Here is a 4788-nt window from a genome sequence, read left to right as displayed (position 1 = left end):
AGAAGGTAGTCCCTCAGCATGATGGAGAAAGTGAGCAAGTAGAACCTGCCAGGGTGTGCCTAGAAAGGAAGCAGGAAGGAAGAGGGGCAAGCCAGGATCCAGGCTACCCTGAGGTGCTTGGGGTAGGCTCTGTTTTCTCTGTAGGAGAGATCTGGAAGCCAGGGAGGCAGCCACTATGGGGGGAGAGAGGGGACAGGCAAGAAGAATCCTTGTTAATAGCCAGAGAGAGCTGCCAGGTGGGTCCTTGGGAAGAGAAGCTGGCTGATTGGGCAACTCCAGCGCCTTCCAAACTTCCCAGCAGCACCCCACAGCCTCGGGAGGACTTAATTCAATTCAACAAATGCTTATTGAGCAGCTACTCCACCAGGGAGAAGGAAGAGACAGCTTTAACAATTATTGACTACTTAAATTGTATTAGCCGAGTGTTAAGTGCATTTATGTGTAATCTCATCTCCAGTCAACGGTGCCTGGCGAGTGAGTCACTTACCTCCCAGAGGCCTGATGGGGTCCAGTCATTTGTCCAAGGTAGGTGCTAAGTAAAGAGTATTAGCATTTTCTCTCTTGAGCTCAGTCTCTCAGTCTCGTCTCTCTGTCTCTGTCTCTCTGTCTCTCTCTCTGACACATTATTCCACAAAGAGAGCCGGGAGATTGCAAGTGACTGATGCACAAACTATTTTAAGGAAAAAAAAAAAAAGGAATTGCATGTTGGCTTATTTCACTAAAAACATATGAGTCAGCCTGGCTCCAGGCACCACTCTATCCAGGAGCTTAACTGACGCTGTCAGTGGCATACTCTTGCTCATAAATGAGTAAAATTTTCTATCTCCTATGTACATTTATCTTGGCTCATAGATAAGGTGCCATAGCTTAACAGGTTTGGAATCCCACAGCCTGGGTTTAGATCCACCTCTGTAGGTAGGTTATTTTAGGCAAGTTACTTGACTTCTGGTCACCCCTGTCTCCTTAGCTGTGAAATGAGTATAATATTCAGCTAACCTGAAAAGTTCGTGTACAAAGATGAAATCCTCCTCAGAGTGTGCTTGGACACTAAGTCAGCACCCAGCATATCAGCTGTGATTCTTCCTGTATACTCTCTATTACAGAGAGCTTCTTCCATGCGACCTCGCAGATGCCACACACACTGTCCATTTATATTATCCTCCCAGCTTCCATTCTCAGAGGAAAGCAGACCTTTCTCTGCCTTATAGATATAGACTCTGATTGGTTCTGCTTAAGTATGTGTCAGTCCTCACAGACATCCAGAGGCCAGAGGATGGAGTATCTGCCTTTGCCAGTCTTACTGCCCCACTCTGTCTGTCCCTGTCTGTCTGTACCCATACATATGTAAATATATGTATGTATATGTATATATGTATGTATATATATATATATATATATATATATATATAGTGTGTGTGTGTGTTTTCCAGTCCTGGGCCTTGAACTGTAGGCCTCTGTGCTTTTCCTAAGCTCCTTTTTCTCAAGGATAGCATTTTACCACTTAAGCTACAGTGTGACTTCTGGCTTTTTCTGTGGTTTATTGAAGATAAGAATCTCATGGACTTTCCTGCCTGAGATGGCTTTGAACCACAGTCCTCAGATCTCAGCCTCCTAAGTAGCTAGGATTATACATATCACCTATCAGAACCTGGCTGCCTCTTTAAATTTATATAAAATTTTATATATATATATATATATATATATATATATGAACTCCAAAATATAGAAACAAAGGATCTCTCCTTTTTAAAATTAAAACAATTTCTGATTATTCTTTTTTATGTTTGGTGTATTTATGTGCATATCTTTGGGAGGGTGGGGCAAGAGCACAGAACTCAAGGGAAAAAGGATGAAAAAGTTCAGCAGTGAAGTGCACTGGACACTGATGAAAGTGAACTATACAACTTGTGGCTGGAGATGGAAGGGAGGGGCTGGGAGAGAGTGAAGGAACAGAAGACGCTGGACAAAAGGAAATGTACTAATTACCTGGTTCATGTAATTGTAATTCCTCTGTACATCACCTTTATAATAATGATAAAGTAAGTAATCATTTTTTAAAAGATAGGATGTTGACATGAGTGGTAACTTATTTCTATAATCCCAGCTACTCAAGAGGCTGAGGTAGGAGGATTTTAAGTTCAAAGCCAGCCTGGACTATAGTGAGATCTGGCTCAAAAAAAAAAAGGTCTGTAATCCTAGCTACTTAGGAGGCTGAGATCTGAGGAGCATGGTTCAAAGTCAGCCCAGGGCAGGAAAATCCATGAGACTCTTATATCAGTTAACCACACACACACAAAGCCAGAAGTAGCTCAAGTGGTAGAGTGCTAACCTTGAGCAAAAAAGCTCAGGGATAGCACCCAGACCCTGAGTTCAAGCACCAGGACAGGCACAAAAAAAGGGGCAGGGGAGGGGATGGGGAATACAGTGAAGATGGAATAATACAAATCCCTGTTCTGCAGGAAGTACTTTTCTGAAAGGGTGTGACAGTAACTGACATTGAAGTAGAGAGAATAAGGAAAGGACATACATAGCTAGAAGTGAGACAGTGACAGACTGTCAGATTATGACAGGCAACCCCTCTAAGAGAGAACTACTAAGGCTCTCCACAATCTCAGGAAAGAAGAGATGGCATCTGTCTGTGAATCAGCACAAGTCCCGTGAAGGAGGTAGCACTGGAGCGGAACTGCAGCGTGGGTGAGGACTCCCAGGCTGACGTGCAGGGATGGTGCCCGTTCAACATAAACAAGAGTATGGGGAGAGGAGCAGCACCTAGCTCGATACGTAGAAAGTGTACAACGGTCTTCAAAATGAAGCTGGAAGCAGAGCGACTGCACACACAGAAAAGCAGGCTGAGGCCAACAGTCATTAGATCAGGGGCCTAGAGACGAAATGGCTACCTGCAGATATGCCATCACTGGGAGCAGGGTGTGCACAGGGTGGACCAGGACTGAGTCAGAGACTGAGGGCACTCAGAGTGCTGGAGTCCTCCAGGATTCAAGAAGCCAGGACAAGCAGGTGGTTGCATGGCAAAGAGTTTTTTTAAAAAGAGTCTTTAATTCTTGGCCTTCAGACCCCTCCAGAGACTTCTACATGACTCATGTGAATTCCAGCTCATTCTAGGCAGGAGAAGCTGGCTTTCTGGAAGGAATTTTATAAATAAACCTGCAAGCATTCATTCATTCATTCACTCACTCATGCATTTAACCGTTCAGACTATTGTGTTGACTCTGTGAGCACAGTATGACCTGGTTCTTGTCTTCAAGGAGTTCTCTGTCCAGCGCAAGCTTCAACTCTTTCATACCTGATGATTCTTTGTTGGTCAACTATCCTTTACTGTGGCAGAATAGCTGATTTACTCAACGCTTTTATTGTTGCTCATGGTTTCAGAAGTTTTAGTCCATGGTTGGATGACTGCTTACTTCTGAGTCTAGTAAGATTGAACATCCTGAGGTGCACATGGTGAAGGAAGTGAGCTGCTCATGTCATGGAGGCCAGGAAGTACAGCATAAGGGGCGGGGCTAAGGCCTCAATATCCCCTCATGACACATCCTTCCCTCCCCAATGACCATGCCCCCTGAAGGCTGTACCACCTCCCGATAGTGCCATAGCCTGAGGACCAAGCCTTCAAGACATAGGCCTTTGGAAGACATCCAAGGTCCAAACCACACTTGGTGGTGCATGCTCATAATCAAAACTACTCAGGAAGAAGGATTGTCAAGCTCAAGTGCAACCTAGGCTATTCAGCAAGATCCAGTTTAGAATTCTTTTTGAAGGGGGTCTGAGGATGTAGTTCAGTGGTAGAGTGCTTGCCTAACATGCAATAGTTCCTGCACTCAGTGCTCCATCTCTCTCTCTCTCTCTCTCTCTCTCTCTCTGTCTCTCTCTCTCTCACACACACACACACACACACACTAGTGCAGTCTCACACTCTTGGTTGTCTGCTGCATGCTTGGCTCCTCACTAGAGTGAAATGTTCCAATTAATAAATGTTCATTGGTTGATTAATTATCTCTGTTTTTAGTCTCCACTTGGGCTGAGAGACTTCAGTAAAATAATCCTGCTGCACTTAATCCTGTTTTGAAAACAGTCTGGAAGTCCTGGTCATGACGGAAGCAAGGAAGAAGCTGAGCCCCATTCATGGCAGAGGGAAGGTTGGGTGAGAGGCAACATTAAAAATGTTGCTGCTGATCCCTGTGGATGAACTAAAAGCCCCCCAACTTTGTATCTGTGCACTTTGATCTGAGCTATTCTCTGCTGCAGGCCCCTTGAAATCATCTGTTTGCAGAAGAAAAGATTCAAATAATCATCTTGTATGGAAGCACAATACTGCCTTGCCATGTAATAAATCTCCTTTCTTTGTCCTTCACCATGTCTCTTTATTTGTTATATGGGAGACTAACTGGACCTAACTTGTGACTCCAGGACTTAGAGCCTAGGGTCTAAACACCTGGAAAAGCTTTGCATGGTGGGACTAGGGTTCTGTGGAGGGGCAGGAACAGGGGAATAGCTGGAAGACCAAGCTCTAGGCCTCAGAAACCACAGGAGGCAATGCCTCCCCTATGACTTGGCATTGGGGGGAGGACATCTAGAGGATCACAGTTCAAGGCTAGCCTTGGGAAAATGTTCACAAGATCCCTTGTCAACCAATAGCTGGGAATGGTGGTATGCCCCTGTCATCCCCACTACATGGAAAGCATAAATAGGGGATTGCAGTCCAAGCTACTTAAAGCAAAAAGTGAGATGCTGCATAAAGAATAACCAGAAACAAGAGGGCTGGTAGAGCACGTC

The 4788-nt window shown here is 44.8% G+C and overlaps 1 long non-coding RNA gene across 1 annotated transcript; it reads left to right on the top strand.

Annotated features, from left to right (window-relative positions):
- Positions 1–456: 456 nt before the first annotated feature.
- On the top strand, positions 457–4366 carry LOC138841160 (uncharacterized). Its single transcript, XR_011376334.1, has 2 exons — positions 457–525; positions 4022–4366. It is a non-coding gene; the product is annotated as an uncharacterized lncRNA (long non-coding RNA).
- The last annotated feature ends 422 nt before the right edge of the window (positions 4367–4788 follow it).

This window comes from Dipodomys merriami, unplaced genomic scaffold (genome assembly GCF_024711535.1).
Source record: "Dipodomys merriami isolate MVZ:Mamm:240054 unplaced genomic scaffold, mDipMer1.0.p SCAF_31, whole genome shotgun sequence".
NCBI classification, from domain to species: Eukaryota; Metazoa; Chordata; class Mammalia; order Rodentia; family Heteromyidae; genus Dipodomys; species Dipodomys merriami.
The sequence above is the reverse complement of the archived record's forward strand: the minus strand, read 5'-3'. Positions and strand labels throughout refer to the sequence as shown.